Source organism: Bombina bombina, chromosome 5 (genome assembly GCF_027579735.1).
Source record: "Bombina bombina isolate aBomBom1 chromosome 5, aBomBom1.pri, whole genome shotgun sequence".
Lineage (NCBI taxonomy): Eukaryota > Metazoa > Chordata > Amphibia > Anura > Bombinatoridae > Bombina > Bombina bombina.
Window position 1 is genome coordinate 111,383,452 of NC_069503.1, and position 6,975 is coordinate 111,390,426.

The following is a 6,975-nucleotide window of genomic DNA, read 5'->3' on the forward strand; positions in this document are numbered from 1 at the left end:
TCAAGTTCAATCCAATTGGCTGATTGGATCAGCCAATCAGATTGAGCTCGCATTCTATTGGCTGTTCCGATCAGCCAATAGAATGCGAGCTCAATCTGATTGGCTGATTGGGAAAAAAACATGCGTAGCTAACACACCCCTTTGGCCCCAAAACTCTAAATCTAGCCATTTGTTCTTTTGGTATCCTTTGTTATAGCGTAAACCTAGGAGGCTGATATTATATGAGCTTAGGGGCGTGCACATGTATTTAGCACTCTGTGCAGCAGTGTTTGTAACTATGTATAACCGCTATAAATGTTCTTGCAAACTCTGCTGTCTGAAGACACGTGCACGCTCCTGAGTTCACCCAGGATTACCATTTAACAAAGGATACTAAGAGAACTAAGCAAAATGGCTAATAAATGAAAATTGGAAAGTTGTTTGAAATGTTATGTTCTATCCAATCCATTTAAGTTTAATTTTGACGTTACTGTTCCTTTAACAGTACATAAAACAATATCAAATTTAACCCCCGACCTTCACCATCCCAGATTATTAATCACTAGCAAGACTTTATACACAGACATTTTCTGTTACTTAAATCATACTTAAAGGGATAGGAAATTACACTTTCATGATTCAGATAGAATGTGTAGTTTTATGACACTTTTAATTTCACTTCTGTTATCAAACTTATGTACTACTGAGAGCTGACTGGTGGATACACACGTGTCTCTTGTCATTGGCTCACCAGATATGTTCAGCTACCTCCCAGTAGTACATTGCTGCTCTATAGCTGACTTTGCAGGAGTTAAAGGAACAGTCTACACCTTAGTCATCTTAAAGTCTTACCTTAGATTAAGCTGCAATGCATCTTTTCTATATCATGCAGCAGGAACAGTAAAAAAAGTTATTTTAAAATTAATATTGTCTCTGGTCACTGAAATGGCTGCCAAGCTCAGCCCAAGGATGACATCATGATCTGGGCTGCATTTAGCTGAATAGCAATGACAGTCTGTTGAATCCAACTAGTGAGACTTTGGTGATTGGATGCCATATGCAGCCCAGATAATGATGTCATCAGTGGGCTGAGCTTGGCAGCCATTTCAAAGTTGCCAGAAACAATAACTTTTTACTGTTCATGCTGCATGATAAAGAAAAGGTGCAGGAGGCCAGGGTCGGCTCCAGAATGAATAAATTGGGGTCATCCAAAACCCTTAAACTCATTCTCAAATCTCAATCATGTCCCCTAAACAGCCATGCACCCCAAACCCCCCAATGCAATTAACCCCTTTGTTTACAATAGCAGTGAGGATCCTAGGTTTTCAGGTACTGGTAATTTTGTAGATTAGATTTTGCTATACCTGTTTCGCAATAACTAACGGATATCAGGCTACTTAAAGGGACAGTCAACACCAGAATTTTGTGTTGTTTAAAAAGAAAGATAATACCTTTATTACCCATTCCCCAGTTTTGCATAACCAACACTGTTATAGAAATACACTTTTTACCTCTGTGATTACCATGTATCTAAGCCTCTGCAAACTGCCCCCTTATTTCATTTCTTATGACAGACTTGCATTTTAGCCAATCAGTGCTCATTCCAGGGTAACTTCACGTGCATGAACTCAATGTTATCTATATAAAACACATAAACTAATGCCCTCTAGTGGTCAAAATGCATTCAGATTAGAGGCAATCTTCAAGGTCTAAGAAATTAGCATATGAATCTCCTAGAATTAGCTTTCAACTAAGAATACCAAGAGAACAAAGCAAAATTGTTGATAAAAAGTAAATTGGAAAGCTGTTTAAAATTACATTCCTTACATTCCCTATTTAAATCATGAAACTTTTTTTTGGACTTGACTGTCCCTTTAATACAACCTATGTACTGTGAACCTATAAGAATATGATTGTATCATATAAATATGTCTATAAATGGCTACTAGGCTATAAATGGCTACTTATTTTCTTAAACAATAGACCATGATAAGAATATGATTGTATCATATAAATATAATTTCTCCTACATTGGTGTATCCGGTCCACGGCTTCATCCTTACTTGTGGGATATTCTCAATCCCTACAGGAAGTGGCAAAGAGAGCACACAGCAAAGCTGTCCATATAGCTCCCCTCAGGCTCCGCCCCCCCAGTCATTCTCTTTGCCGCTCTAACTAGTAGCATCTCCCCGGGGGTGGTAAAGAGTATGTGGTGTTAGTTGTAGTTTTTTATTTCTTCTATCAAGAGTTTGTTATTTTAAAATAGTGTCGGCTTGTACTATTTACTCTGCAGCAGAAAGTGAAGAAGATTTCTGCTAAGAGGACTATGATTTTAGCACCAGTAACTAAAATCCATTGCTGTTCCCACGCAGGACTGTTGAAACCAGATAATATCAGTTGGGGGGAACAGTTTGCAGGCTTAACTGCTTCAGGTATGATCAGTCATTTTTCTAACAAGACCCAGTAATGCTAGAAGACTGTCAGAAATTCCCTCTGGGATAGGTAAGCCATTGTTATTAGATTCAGCAATAAAAGGATGGCTTATTTTAAGGGCTTATGCTGGTTGACACTATTGTGGGCTAATTGATTGCTTTTTAGCAAGTTTTCAACTTAAATAGGTGTTTTTTTTATCAACTTAAAACACTTTTGGGTATTAATTTGCGTCTGGCACTTAGTTGGACACCTAATCTAGTCAGAAAGGCCCCTCCACTCTGGTATGCAGAGGAAGGAAGCCTCATTTTCGTGCCTCAATTGTGCACTTGTTTTGACTAGCCAGTTCATGCAGCTTCACGTGGGGAGTCCGGAGGCATCAGGAAGGGCTCCAGGGAGGCTTATATTCTTACGAAAATAACCCTAAGGAAGGTAAAAGCCACAGGGCAAGGTGTGGCAGAGTACTGTAGTGTGTTAACCGGTTAACTGCTGTTATTAGCTCCGGTTTGGGCATTAAGGGGTTAATTGGTCTGAAAATTTGTGTGCAACCTTTTCAAAGCATTATGACACTGTGGTGAAAATTTCATAAAAATCGGATGTGTTTTTGATGGTTTTTTGATGTTTCAGTAATAAAGTGTGCACTTTTATTGTTTAAAGAGACAGTAACGTTTTTGTCAAAAATAAATTTTATTGCATTGAAGTTACTTTTAAGTCTGTTAAACATGTCTGACCCTTCAGATAGCCTATGTTCTCTATGTTCAAAGGCCAAGGTGGTTCCCCCATTAAATTTATGTGTGAAATGTGCTATAGCGTCCAAACAGCTTAAGGACCGTACAATTACACTTAAAGATATAGCCCAAGATGATTCTTTAGCTGAAGGGTGTGAAGATAGCTCGCTATCCTCCCCTTCTGTGTCAACACCAGCTGTCAGAGTCAGTACCTTTTAGGACCCTGCAGCATTCAGTTACCTTTCCTCTCTAGCTAATAAAACACCTGGCCTCACAGCGCTCGGCGCTTAGTATTCTGTTTGTAGTATGCAAGCTACAGCTCTTTGAGCTTACCTTCTTGGATTACAAGGACAAGGATAAAGATTCTACTATTCCTATACCTATCTCTCTTATTTGCCAGCTCCGGATCTCATAAACTATAGTGAGAGGCGATCCTAACTGACATCTACCTGATTATTTCCACGCCGCTGTTGGATTCTACTTCTCCTCCCCGCAATTCCTCCACGCTGCAGTAATTGAGCACAACAGGCTCTGAACCACCTCGCTGCGCAGCGCTACAATGGAGCCGTCTCACTCTCAGTGACTCACCGGAACTCCGCAAGTATCAGCGTGTCACTTCAGACTCGCTCAGTGCCTTCCTTATTACTGCTGAACTGAATTACAGCACGGAGGCTGCAGCTGAACGGCTCTGCATCAGACGCTTCAGGAGAAGCGGTTGTGTATTATTACCCAATACCGGAGCCTTAGGAAAATCATCACGCAAGTAAGACTTTCATTATATTTACATAGTTGCTTGGAGTTTATTCCATTTACCTTAATACCACTAAAGCATTTGGTTATACTTCTACTGATCACCACTCAAGATCTGATAACTGTTCAAGTGTTAACACCATACAATTGTTACAAATTGATTTACAATACTGTCTGTGAACTTATATATCTGAGTCCAGCTTATGCCTCTATTACTTTGAGGATTACCACCAGACTAAAGTCACCTCCTTTCTAACTATAGCACATGTTCAGTAGTGTTATATACAAGGAGCTGATACATTCTACTCTTAAAAAAAATAAATTTCAACTTCCTTTGCCATTCTGCAGTTGTGCTCCAAAACCCCTGCCCCTACATTCTCACTCCTTGAGAGTATCAGTGAGAGTTCCTAACATAATACTAAGCCAAAAATCTATGGAGCCAGCAGAGTTACCCCAGGTTGTATACAACCTGACCCAGAGGGTAGACCAGATCGCCCAAGCGGTCAGAGACCTACAGGTAGAAAACAAGTCCCTACGTGATATCATAAAAGATTCAATTGCCCTAAAGGCAGCACATGATAACCTACCTGAACCTCAGGTCTCTTTACCAGAACCATTTTCTGGAAACAGAAAGTTATACAAACAATTCAAAAATGCCTATCATCTTTTATTTAGCCTCAGGCCACTCAGTTATCCTACTGACAGGATCAAGGTCCTCTCAGTTGTATCATTCCTACGGGGAGAACCGAGAGGCTGGGCTGACAATTTGTGTGAGAACCAAGATCCCATAATGTCCTCCTTGTCTTCTTTCTTTGACAACATGGATGAACTATACTTGGATAAGGATGTACAATTGACTGCCGAGTCCATGATGAGAGAGCTTAAACAAGGAAAGAGGCCTGTGGAGGACTACATCTCAGAGTTTAAATTATATGCCTCTGATTCTATGTGGAGCCCTGTTGCTCTCCGAAATCAATTTCGGTTGGGATTAGCTGAGTCCCTGAAGGATGAATTAGCTCGCATGGACATGCCACCCACTTTGGAGGCCTTGATGAGGGTTACGACCCATATAGATAGAAGACTCCGGGAGAGGAGACATGAAAGATGCCACACAGATTCTTCTGCCAAGACAACACCTCCTCCTGTACACAGCACTTCCCAAAGCCAACCTGTACCTATGGAAATTGGGGTTGTTCGAGGTCCTATCACACCTGCTGAAAGGTTCAGGAGGAAGACCCATAATTTGTATATGTATTGTGCTGATGCATCACACACTGTACAGGATTGTCCACTTCTGTTGAAGAACAAGAAAAGTAAGTCTGTTTCTATCAAGTCAACTCACACTACACATAACCTAATAACTTACTGTGGTTTATCCCTTGTCTTGCAGTGGGACCACAAAAGACTACCTACTAACGCCATCGTGGACTCTGGGGCGTTTGGGAACTTCATCGACTCTAATCTTGTCTTCACTAATAAAATTCCTCTTGTTTTGAAATCAAAACCTCTCACTGTCAGAGTTATTAATGGTACCACTGTGAACACTGGTCCCATAACGCATCACACCATACCATTAGTAGTCACTTCTAGTGGGGGGCATACTGAACACATTTCATTTGATGTCTTACCCTCACCACATTTCCCCATCGTGTTGGGCATATCATGGTTACAACAACATGAACCACATATAACTTGGTCTTCCTCTAAAGTAACTTTCAACTCCACCTATTGCATTAACACTTGTTTTCCCAAACAGTGTCTCTTACAAACAACCTCAGACCAACCGGTGATACCTCCTGACTACATTGATTTCACAGATGTATTCAGCAAATCAGAAGCAGACAATCTACCACCCCATCGCCCTTATGACTGTCCCATACAACTCCAACCTGGTGCAAGTATTCCGTTCGGACATGTCTATCCTCTGAACCAACCAGAATTACAACATCTCAAGGTCTACTTAGATGAAAACATAAAAAAGGGTTTTATTAGAGCTTCAACTTCTCCAGCAGGGGCTGGTATGTTTTTCGTGACCAATAAGGATGGCTCGCTCCGCCCTATTATAGATGATCGCGAACTGAATAAAAGAACAGTAAAGAATCGATACCCACTCCCGTTAATTCCGGAGTTGATCGAACGTCTTTCAGATGCCACCATATATACGAAACTTGATCTCAGAGGGGCCTATAATTTAGTCCGTATCCGCGAAGGTGACGAATGGCTCACAGCGTTTTGTACGAGATACGGATTATTTGAATATCTTGTGATGCCATTCGGCCTTTGCAATGCCCCGGCAACTTTCCAACACTTTATCAACGATGTTTTCCGAGATTTATTGGACCTCTGTGTTGTGGTGTATCTGGATGACATCCTTATTTATTCTAAATCCCTCTCAGAACATAAAAAACATGTCCGATGGGTTTTGTCTCGACTTCGTGTACATAAACTGTATGCTAAGTTGGAGAAGTGTCAATTCCATTGCTCACAAATCTCTTTTCTCGGTTATGACATATCTCCAGTGGGTATCAGTATGCAACACAAGAAGGTTGAAACGCTTTTAGACTGGCCACAACCCAAGGATAAAAAAGAACTGCAAAGATTTCTCGGGTTCTCGAACTACTACCGTAAGTTCATTAAGGGGTTCTCAAAAATAGCCAGGCCTCTCACTCAGCTTACTAGTAAATCTATCCCTTTTTCTTGGACAGAAGAAGCAACAACAGCTTTCAATTTCCTGAAAACCAGTTTCTCAACTGCCCCTATACTCCGATTCCCAGATACCAATCTACAATTCATCCTAGAGGTCGATTCCTCAGATTACGCTACCGGAGCAGTTTTATCGCAAAGACAATCACTCTCTGAACCGTTGCATCCTGTTTCTTTTTTTTCCAAGATTATGAGTCCAGCAGAAATGAACTACTCAATAGGGGACAAAAAATTACTGGCTATACGCAGAGCTTTAGAAAATTGGAGACATCTTTTGGAAGGAGCAAAATTCCCCATCACCATCTACACCGACCACAAAAATCTCCAATATCTGCAATCAAACAAAACACTCTCTGCCAGACAGGTCCGTTGGTGCTTATTTTTT